The following is an 11889-nucleotide window of genomic DNA, read 5'->3' as shown; positions in this document are numbered from 1 at the left end:
CTCTTTCAGAGATGCTGCCTAACTCTCCCTGCTTTCCTTATGATCCTCCGGGATTTGAGATGGTGGACCGCAGAGACCAGCACCCCCAGCTTTTACAGACAAACCTGTTTGATCCAGATCTGCGTATAAATCCCCACTTTTATTAGGATAAAAACAAAAACAGATGGAGATTAGCAAATCAGTTGTAGGTACAAGAGAGCACACGCAGAATGGGAGAACTGACTGCCAAATGCTAATGCTAAAGAATTCAAGCCCAAGGGCTTCGTCCCAGGGAGAGACTGACAACCACAGAGTGGAGCCGGGCAGCCTGGAAAGCTGCTAAAAAACACAGGAGACAACCGTGTTCGAGGACATTGCTGCTTATCCCTTAAATTGAAATAGGCATGTTCCTTAAATCCAACAAACACGAGCCCCCTCTGTGCCTCCCGCGGATGTACATGCCTGCTGATCTCCCCAGCCCGCCGGTGCGGGGCTGCCAATCTCTCTTTTATACCAGAGGTGGAACGTACCCCCCAAACTTCCCGAACGGACCCCTCCCGCGATTGCTCGGAGAGGCTAACGGGTGCATGTGATGCTGGGTGGCCGCAATGGGAGCCCCCAGGCGCAGCGACGCAGGTCTGGGTGCGAGGGGCAGCAGCTCCGAGCAACACAGCAGCACTGCAACGTGGTCCGTGACGCAGGGCTCTGGGGATGCTCCAGGGTTTGGGCCAACAGACGAGCATCTTCCATGCAGGAGCCCCAGGAGTGTGATGGGCCAGCCACACCGCTGCTGGAGACAAGGGCATCGTGCCCTGGGAGGTGTAATTCCTCCTTTGGGGAAGCAGGGCTATTTCCACACGGTGCTGCTAAGGAAGGGGCTGGGGATTGAGCCTGGCTGGATCCGCGGATGGAGAGCCCATTACCCAGGGCAGGACACACGTAGATCCTCGCTGCAGGGAAACTCGCAGGGCTTGCAACCACCTCTTCCTGTCTCCAGGCTGCAGGGGCAGAAGGAGATCTCTGCGCAGGTAAATCCACGGCACCGGACAGAGTGGTGCTGGTTTACACCAAGGGCTCCCTGCGCATGGGGCCACTCCCCGGGGGTCCCTCCCGTCACCACCAGCTCTGCCGTGCAGGAGGGCGGTGGCTTTCCAAGTTTCTCCTCTCTGAGGGTGGGCGAAGGATCCCTCTTCCCCCGCGGAGGGCACCCCAAAGCGCTGCAGGCCAGGGAACACGACGGGAGCTCCAAGCCTGACGCTGGCTCCTGCTGCAGGCACGGGCACGTCGAGCAGCCGGCATCACCTCCAGCTTCACTTTTTGATTAATGTTCTTCCAAACTTTCCTTGGCTCCCCGCGCTCCCACTTTCTGTCACCCTTCTCATTACAGATGTATCTTTGCATCGGGGAAAGCGGGAGGAAAAATTGTTCTTTCAGGGTGACAGCTGAGCGAGGGCTATATTATTAAAGGTACCAATCATAGGTGCCGAGCTATCATCGCACGATGAATGCACTTGTCAGGAGCCCGCGGCGGCCGGGGGAGAGAGGGAGGGAGAGAGGTGTTGGGACAGCGGCGCCCGCTTCCTCGCTCCTCTCCTCCCGCCCCCCGCTCTCCCTCTCCTTTAATGTTGGCCACCTCCGCTCGCCTGAACTTGGACCTTCAGCAGCGACAATTTCTCTGGCCTCGACAGCACGATTAATTTCTCCTGCCCTCGGCGGGGCCTCCGAGTGCGGTGGAAGTCCAGCTGGCCTGCTGCTGATAAGATGTACCTTTTGATTTGTTTTGTCTTTGATTGCCTTTTCTGTCACCTACAATGGCTGGCCGCCTGGAGACCTCCACATCGCCTGACTGACGGATCTATTTATCTATAGGCTGCTCCCCGGCTTCTCCTCCCCCTCGCTCCCCTCCTCCCCCAAACCACCACCTTGTACCACTGAAGTCCCAGTCTAATAGAAGCCGTGAAGGCTCATCCACCATAAAATACATCTGCCATCCTCCTTCTCTCCAAGATAAAAGCCTGTCAGTGTTACTTTCCAATTCCAGGCAGCTTGATTAATGGTGAAAAGCCACGGCGAGATCGACTTCTGGTTTTTACAAGCGCTGTCAGCCAGCCCAGGGTTATGCGAAACACACACTCATAGAAAACAAAACAAAATGAGAAAAGGTTGGGTGGGGAGGGAGGAGAGGGACGGGAAGGAGGGGGCGAGGGTAACCAAATCATATTAGGCTCAAGACTAAATAAAATAGGAACCTGGAGCCATCAAATCCCTGTCAGCTGGGTGCAGAAATACGCTCCGCAGCTCATTGTACCAAGGCAAATTATGGCAATAATAAATCATTGTTGAAGGAAGATTGCTGATAAATTTTTTTTTTTGGATGGTGGCATTCAATAGGGGCCCGGGGTCCCCTGCCACTGGGCTTGGAGTGAGAGCCGGAGCAGGTTATTAGCCTGTCACTCAGCCCTCCTCCCCTCACCCCGCAGGGACTGCAGGCAGCGGGGCTGGAATAAAAAGTCTGGAAAGAGAGATATTTTAAAAAAAAAAATAATTAAATAGCTGAAATATTCCTACAGGGGAAAAAAATAGGGGGGGAGGAGTGGGTCAAGAGAATTACAGCACTCTTTGCAATGCTTATTTTTGATAAAGAATATTTTACGGTGGCCCAGCCTAGTATTGCTCCAACTGCTCCACTTGATCTGTCACTGGGAGGCTGCCCATCTCGGGGGTGAGACGCGACTCTCTGACGGAGCAGAGCAACACCGCGCCCTCTGCAAGTCTGGAAGAACGTACAGTCCAGAGAAGAAAGCAGGGAATATTCCCGAACCCCTGAGGCCAGGCCTGAGTGGCTTCTCCAAGCTTAGTCCTACAAGAGACGCCAGGACGCGTGAGGCTGTGGGTGCCGTGATGTTGGATCCCAGCTGAGCCACAGCACCTCGTGCAGCACAGGACCCTTGCTGCCGTCCAGGAGTGTTGTCCACTCCCAAAAGAAGGAAGACTGCCCTCAGCTAAATCACTTACTGCAGCATTGCTGGATCAAGTTTCCCATCCAAGTTGATTAATCCCAACATGAAGTCTGACTGGATCATGGGAGAAGGTGCAGACTGCCTGGTAAAATAAAACCATGTCCGTGCTTTCCCCACGCTCGTGGGGGAAGGGCTCAGCATTGCTTCTTCTGAACTGGAAGGTCAGGATGACTGGCAGATACCATCTAACCTCTGCCAGCGCGAGGTGGCGCGATTTCCAGTGAGGTAACCCTTCTGTTCATTTGTAGGGGTGGTATGGAGACCAACGCATCACATTTGATCATTCAGAGCATATGAAGTTGCCAACCCAGTTCTCGGAGCCCAGCACCACACTGTCTGTCCATTTGTCCTAAAGCCAAAACTTTGCACAAAGGCAACACCTCAGCTGGATAAGCTCGGCAGGATGCGGCTACCTAAATGGATGGAGGAGGGATATCTCACGTGCCCTGGCTCCATTCTCCAGTACTGCACCGGCTGCTGGGGGCTGCGCAAGGGGAGATTTGCCCGCAGAGAAATCAATGCCAACCTTGCAAGCCAGCGAGGGAAGAGGAAGAGGAGAACAGAAAAGAAAATTCCTCAAAACAGGAGAAGAAAATGTGAGGAAGAAGAAAGAAAACCTAGAGAATGGGGAAGAAAAAGGGAAAGGCAGAATTATGCTAACAAAAGGCAAGAGAAATCGTGAGTAGGAGGGAGGAATAAACCCTCTGTAGGGTGGCTGCAATGCCAGAGAAGGCAAGAGAAGACGCAGAAGAGAGATGGGGCGTTTGGAAGGCGGCTGTGCGTTACCAGAGAACAGAGAGGGGGGAGAGACGGGGGCAGAGTTCAAAGGCGAAATGCAGAAGGCAAAAGAAAGAAGAGGACCCCCCGAGAGGGCACAGCAGGCTCCCTGGCAATGCACTTCCCAGGATGCCGATGCCAGTAAAAGAGAAAGAATTAGAAAAAGCATTGTGTATAGAAGCAAATCCACCAAAACCCCAGGCAGAGGTTTTACTTCAAATGAATTAAATCGTGTATTCAATTTGTATTAGAGGCCATGCGCTTTCCAAACCAGTGTGCGCAGGGGACCTCAACTCCTGCGCCCCCTTTTATTGCATTGTTGGCTCAAGCAGCTTTGTTCCCCTCATTATCCCAATTCATTCCCACCAAAGCCTCTCTCCGACACCTCATCCGCCTGTCTGTGGCACCAGACCCGCGGCATCCCGCCAACGGACCGCCAGGCCAGGTAGCAGGGACACGGGGCTCTCGCCGTGGGGAGGGTGCAGGAACCTGGGAACAACGTCCCCATTGTCAGAGCACTCCTTGATCTGCCTGGTGAGCGCACGGACGATGAGAGAGCCTCCGCAAGAGCCGCCAGCGGGGCCCGCGCCGGCCCCACGCAGATGTGAGGGACCGCAAACGGGAGGTGACCCGGGAGACCAGCTGAGGGGGGCCGAGCAGGGGTGGGAGGAAGGAGTCAGAAGGTCGGCGAGCAGCGGCCAGGTCGGCCACCACCGCGTGCGGCGTCACGCAGAGGAAGCCATCGCAGGTTGCCTTTGGAGCGGGAGCACAGGAGTTTTTCCATCTGGGTGAAGTTAATGACTCCCACACTTAACGAGCTAGGTGAGGAGACTAACTGCAGCACATCCAAAGCCTACAGAGGCCACAGGCAGATTTGGGATGCATTCCCACTCCAGTCCCACCTGTAACCAGACCCGGGGGCTGTACCCAGGCAGCAGCTCTTCCCAGTGCCCAGGTCAGGGGCTCTGCCTTGGCATCGCCCCCAGCCCAGACGGCTCCTGCCTGCCCGGCTCAGCGGGCACCACTCACACCCCGGTCTCCAAAGCTTCCCGACACAGCAGATACGGAGCTTCTGCACCGCCAAGTGCAGGGCTGAGTCCCTGGATCCAACCGGATGGCCCCCATGCCCATCTTCCCCAGCAGCAGGATTGGGAACAGGAGGTGTCAGAAACAGGGAAGGCCCGATTTAAAAAAAAACTAATTAGGAAAATATGACGAAAGGCTGCGAGAACTGGGCTTGTTCAGCCTGGAGAAGAGGAGGCTCCGAGGAGACCTCATTACAGCTTTCCACTATCTGAAGGGGGCCTACAAGGGTACTGGGAGAGGACTTTTTACAAGGGCCTGTAGTGACAGGACAAGGGGTAATGGGTATAAATTGAAATCAGGGAGGTTTAGATTAGATGTCAGGAAGAAATTCTTCACAGAGAGGGTGGTGAGGCACTGGAACAGGTTGCCCAGAGATGTTGTGGATGCCCCATCCCTGGAAGTCTTCAAGGCCAGGCTGGATGTGGCTGTGAGCAACCTGGTCTAGTGCAAGGTGTCCCTGCCCATGGCAGGGGGGGTGGGACTAGATGATCTTTAAGGTCGCTTCCAACCCAAACCATTCTATGATTCTATGATGCTTTTGCACAAGTTTATTTTTAAAGTGATAATGTTACTTCTGTATTCCATCACTTGAAAAAAAAAGCTTTCTATAAAATGATTAAGTATTTCAATCCGAGTTATTTTACATTAAAACAGTAGGTAACTATATTTCCCATGTGTTGCTGGCCAATTTTACTGTCAGCCTTTAATGGTGCCTGTTAACTACATTAGAACGAATCACTATTGAGATCTCACGTCCTTTTTTCCCTGGCTAGTTCTCCAGAACACAAGTTTCTTGTGTATCAGCACTACTATGTCGAGATTTAAGTTATACTTCAGCCTCACAAGATACAACCCTTCTTTTCTGTATGCACGTTGATGCTTTTTATTTTCAATACCTTATTCCCTCCTATTTTAGGGATAGTAGTACTTCATTTCTCTGTCAGTGCAAGATTCTTTGCATGCAAGGCAATCTCATTTCTAACATGGGCTGTATTTTGAATATGACACAGTAAAAGTAAGAACAAGTATTTTGTAAATATGACTATTTTCTCTGTGCTATCTAATTGTACCAAACACCATTTTTCATCAGTAGAAAAGCAAAGTTTAGCTCAAACAACAACTACTGGAGATATTTTACTTTCCCTAAGAAACTCAGGGGCTTTCTCCCAGGAAAGATATTCTCTCCACTCTTCAGTTGCCTTCAGATTTTATTTTTTTAAATTATTTTAATGAAACACAGCACCTTTGTCTACGACAATCTCCCACGCAGGGCTTGACTGCCACGTGCGCCGAAACTTGGCAGACTCTTCCCTGAGAAACTGAAACACGAGTGTAAGTTCACCGTCGGCTTTGAATCCGGAGCAGAGCGAGGCACCCCAGCTGGGGCACGTCGCACCACAATTCACACGGCGAGAAAGGAAAAAGGATCCGCCAGCCCGTGCTCACAGCTATCGCACCTTTCTCCCTCCCAGCGCGTGTGACTGATGCAGCGCAGCGGCTTTGCAGCGTCACGGCAACCGCAAGCTCGCCGTCTCGCGGGGCAGACAGAGATGGATAGCAAGAACCGCCTGATCAATGGACCTTTTGTCCAACCCTTTATCACAAACAATAGGAGCTGCAACAATCCAAAATATATTTTGGTAAATACTGGGAGCTAGGGAGCCAACTGCCACTCCAGAGGCCAAAGACAACCCCCCAGCACCAGCAAAACATCTTTTCTGGGTCCTAAGTGGTGACTGTCAGGATCCCCAGCCCTGCTTCAGCCTGTCCCTTCCTTTATTATCCCAAATGCTCCCTGAGTCCCAGAGCCACCGCACGTAGTTTTCCAGACCACGGACCACAAGAGCGATGCGCTCAAGCTCAGTATTAATGTAAAGAACTATAGCAGCAGCTTTATTGAATGGCTCCAGCCCATCCGGACATCTATATTGTACAGCTTGGACACAGGTGATAGGCACCTAAGATTAGACAGACTGATAACTATATATTCCTAAAGGGTCCTGTCCTTCCAGATAGATTTTTTTTTCCGAGGATTAATTTGCTTTGCTCAATCCAGAAGGCAGGATCTTGCAAGGAGTATTCACACATATCATCACTCGGCTTGAGAAACACCGGCCGCCCTCCCTCACCCAAAATCAGAGCAGGACAGCCCTGTCCCACCCAGGCTGGGACAGGAGGCGAGCAGTCATCAATGGCAATTAAATACCCATGGAACACGTACATAGGAGAAAGTGAGAAAATGAAAAACCTACATCCAGGGCTTGCTAAGACTTTCAGACAGAAATCAAGCAGGACAGTTTTACATAAAGTCAAGTGCTGTTGTTGCAAGATGAAAACAAATGGTGTGAAGCTCACCTTATACCCTTCTAAAGGTCATGTTGGACCAGCTCACAGAGCTCCTGTGCCCCATCTGACCTGGGAGCCAAGGGGTTCAGGCTCTGGTGCCTTCCGGCAGACATCTGTGTGAGCACAAAGCTCTGACACGCAGTGAAGAAAGGCCATCTCTGACCCCCGCTGCCCGCCTCTCCGGGCATTCATCCCGCTCCTGAAACCCCTCGGGTCTCCCTACCACTTACAGAGGTGTTTGGCAAGAGTCACATCAGCCTCCTGCCAGAGGATTTACAGGAGAAAGGCAGAGCCGTCCTGTCAGATCCGCACTTTATTGCTGCGGCAATAGCTCTGCTGGGTACCAGAACAGCACAGCATCTTTCCAGACACAGGTACCTGCTGGGAGTGCTGCAGGCTGGGGAGTGCCCATGGGCAGGGTGAAGAGATGACTTTTTGGGGTCTTTAACACGCTCGTGCTCAGCTCTCACAGGCTTAGGCTCCTGTACAGGCTCCAGGGCTGCGCTTGGCGCAGGAAGCTCTGACCTGCTTGGGCCTTCCCAACGCACTTGTGAAACACCACCCAGGGGCCCACAGGATGCTACTGTTGAAGGCAGCAGGTGACTTACGGAGTGCTGTTAGTAACAGAAACACTTGGTGGAAGGAGGTGCAATACCCATAGAAGCGGCACTGCTCTCCTGTGAACGTCTTTCCCCATAGAAACGCTTCAGAGCATTAACAAATCCCCACATCCCGACACGAGAAAGATCAAGTCTAACAGGAAGCCAGAGGGAGGTTGACTGATACCCAACCGTAAGGTAACACCCCCCACCATAACGTGACTGCGGCAGGGACAGAACGTGTCCTTGCTCACACTTTCCCTGTGCCAATCCCCTCCTAACAGCATCTTCCTGTTGCTGCAGGAACACCAAGCCAGCCCCTTTTCCAGCTATCAAGGAACATCGGACACGGACGGAAATTTCCCAGGCACAAAGTATCCAGCCACACACAGAATGTCTGTCAGGCACCTAAATACTACCTGTCACCCAGGAATCCCCTGCTCCCCCCACCCAAGCAGGAACCAGAGCACGGCCAGGCTCCTCAGGAGCTGAGATATACCCCCCCCAGTGGGCTGCACGCAGGTGAGGGGGCTCCCTTCTTACCGCCCCCCACCTCAGTCCCACGTTTAAATGCTGGAGGATGCTGGCTACACCTCAGCTCACCTCAGGGATGTCCCGGTAAACTACAGCCACAGGAACAAGGTCAGTTCTGTCCTACATACTCCTGCCTTCCTCCCCTACTGCCCCATCCTCATGGACACACAGCTCTTCAGTGTGTTCACCTGTGCTGCGGCTCATTTGCGGGGGGAAACGCGAGCTGTGGATAGCCTAAGGGTCATTTCCACAGAGGGACTGAAGGTCTGACATGAGCAATACCCGTTTCAGGCAAGAACCTTCCACCACAGACCACCCCTCGGAATACAAGGGAGTAGGAGGGAAGCTTTTACTCAAGTCTTCCAAGTTGCGGACTGGAGTCCAGGCTAAATGATGATCCTTTCTCCCAGTTTCTAGAGGGTGCTGCAACTTCATTCTATGCACACAAAGCTCCCAGGGCAGTAGCAATGTAACAGCCTTCAGGCAATTTCATTGTATCCCCAACAACACCTTCCAGATCCCCGATAACATCGATCTGTCACCTCTGCTGATCCACATTTTAGTCAACTTTATAGCAGTTATTTTAAACAATCAAAACCAAAGAGAAATGTCTTCTCTTAGAGTAAACGTGAAGTGTAAACTTGATGAACTGCAGGCACTCAAAGCTCTGACCTTAATGGACTACATACGGAAACACTCTGTGGAGGAGCAGAGAGACTGCAAGGATGAAACAACATCAAGGCTCTGATCTCCCAGCAAGCCTGCAAGAACGAAGGAAAGCAGGACCATGCTGGCACACGGACCACTGGATTCTCTGATCCTCTGTTTCCTACAGGCACGAGCTCACTGCTGACACACTGATTTTGGGATTAAGGACAGAATGAAACTTACTACTTCATTAAAACGTAACTATGAGCATCTGATTAAAGACACCCATTTTACATACCCAGACATGTCCAAGTTGGATCTGCATTTCAGTTTGTACAGAGGCAATGTTTCATTCTGGTGCTTCCAGACAAGCGGAAGAGGCAAGTGCAGAGATGGCACAGTGCAGACACCGTACTTGAGTCAGGACTCTTGCGGCTCTATGACCAGGGACAAGTCTTGTCTTTCTCTACAGTTTTTCCTTTGGTTTTGCTGGTTTTTTGTTTTATTCAGACCGTACAATATTTGGAGCCAAAACTTTCATGTTCTAATTACAGCCAGAATCCACCCAAATGGGCAATCTCATGCAAAACAAGCAACCTCTGCAACGCAAGTAACAGCTGAGAATCCACTTCATACAAACGGAAGCCCTTCCAGGTTATTTACTCTACAGCTCTTCTCGCACAAGATACCCATCACCATTCCAGTTTAAAGAATCACGCAAGTTTCCAGCTATCCACTACAATTACAACTTAAATATCACCAGTTCAAGTTCCATCCTCAAATGCCTGAGATAAAAGTGCTTAGAAAAGGAATTAATGTAACACATTTCTCTATCTTACAAGTTTTTACATCTGCAAAACACGAAGAGAACTTTGTGTAATGGAAAGGGAACACCAGGCCAGGCTGGGATACCAAGGTTAAACAAAAACCAGATTTCTATAGAACACAAGTATTCCGGGTTTTCTCTTACTGGGGACATCTACTGGGCAGCTACACCTCCCCGGTTCTGGTCACCACCCCCATCACACAGCACACTCACGATTTGTTGTCCGAGGTCATCGAAATCCCGGAGCTCAAAGTGGTTCATAGACGCACTGAGGCATAGGCACATCACACCAACACATCCTGGCTGCACAAGGCACATCTCCTCCCTGCCTGGGACCCTGCAGCACTTCTTCCTACAGCTCCCTCAGGGCTGTGGCTGCTCACCACACACCCACTCTGCAGCTGAGCTCTGCAACCCCGAATCATTGCATAAACAACCACACTTGTGGTCATGGTGAGCCCTCGCTCCAGATGCAATAGGTGTAGTTCTGCAGCCCTTGGGAATCCAGCAGCAGCAGCAATTCCTTGTGCTTGCACTGCCAAAAGATAAAGCCATTTACACAAAACTAAAATTCACACTTAGATGGGGAAGTCAATCCTGCTGGATGTTCTGCTTCCATGCCCGGAGCTGCCTTTTTGTTTTATGAACCTTCACACCACAGGTACACGGAAGAGACACATCAGAGCCGTAAGAACATCAAATGGCTAAAGGAATGCTGAAGATTAAAGTGAATCTGATTTCAGATAGCTAATATTCCCCCAACAGTGCTCATACCATCTTTGGAACCATCCACTTTAGCCTCAATATGTAAGAAGGGGAATCTGGGATTTTATGTGCACCATGTATCCTGATTTTCTCCAAAGCCATACAAAAATGTCTGAAACCGCTTTTTAAAAATTTATAACCTGACTGTTCTTCTGTTTTATTTGTTCCCTCTATTTTAAGCTCCCGGGTATTCACAGTGCTGGAAAACTGACTGGCCCAGTCTCCTCGTTCTCCAACAAGAAGTCTCGGAGCAGGCATCCCATCTCTGACCTTGACAGCCCACTCTGCGATGACAAAGTGTATCATGCCTGTGCTCATTCAGCCTCCAGCCCCTCTCACACAGCTGCCAAAGGAGGTGCCAAGCGCTGCCAGCTTGGCCAGCGTCGCGCTAGCAGTAGCCAGGGGACTGCTAGAATCTGGCCCACGGAAGAGTCTCAATTTTAGCAGATCCATCCAGCAGCATATTATCAAACAGCAGCTTAAAGTCTGGCTGCCTAATTAGGTCCCCGGCTTAGAATATTGATTTTGGGTTTAAATGCTTCTTTTTTTGTCTTCTTTCCAATCCCACAGTGTCTCAGTCTAGGCTTAAATTGCGTAGCAATATCCAGCAGGCCAAGTGGCTATAACAGCCACTGCCCCTTGACCACTACGTGTGGAGAAATATTAGAAAATATTCTAAATATTAACTCTCTAAGAGAAGACAATGATTATTTTCAGCCTTTCAGCTTAAAACATCCTCAATCCTGTCCCCGATTCTAAGAAGTACAAATAAATATCGTCGAACTGTGTTCCCAACTTTCGACGCTGTACAACACCCATCAGCGCAGCAGCAAAGGCAAAGGAGGGACGCACCTTTGGAACAGATTTCGTACGCGTTTCACCGAGCCAAACCGCCTCGAACTGCAGCGTAACATTGCCACCAGGCGGGCAAGCGCTCCCCGCGGAGCGCCAGCGCCCGTCCTTCGGGAGGCTTGGAGAAGGTGGAGGGGCCCCTGTTCCGCAGAGCCAGGTCCCCCCTAGACAAGCAGGCATTGTTTGAACACCTGCACATCTCCCCGCAGAGCTGGGAGGGTGCCAGCAGTGCCGCTCACCGCTGGCCGCCGCTCAAACCGTGACCTTTCTAGGCAGGAAGGTGACCAAGGCTGGGGCTTCGTGCCAGAACACTGGCAGACGGAGCAGCAAGAGGGAAACGGCAGACCCTGCAAGCTGTGGACCACGTACAACAGTCCCAGAAATGTCATTCCCCTGCACGCTGGTGCTGAAAGCGCTCGCCTTTCCCGGCAATAACACCCCGCAGCCATCGCATACT

The sequence above is a fragment of the Eurypyga helias genome, unplaced genomic scaffold (genome assembly GCF_000690775.1).
Source record: "Eurypyga helias isolate BGI_N326 unplaced genomic scaffold, ASM69077v1 scaffold17765, whole genome shotgun sequence".
NCBI classification, from domain to species: Eukaryota; Metazoa; Chordata; class Aves; order Eurypygiformes; family Eurypygidae; genus Eurypyga; species Eurypyga helias.
The sequence above is the reverse complement of the archived record's forward strand: the minus strand, read 5'-3'. Positions refer to the sequence as shown.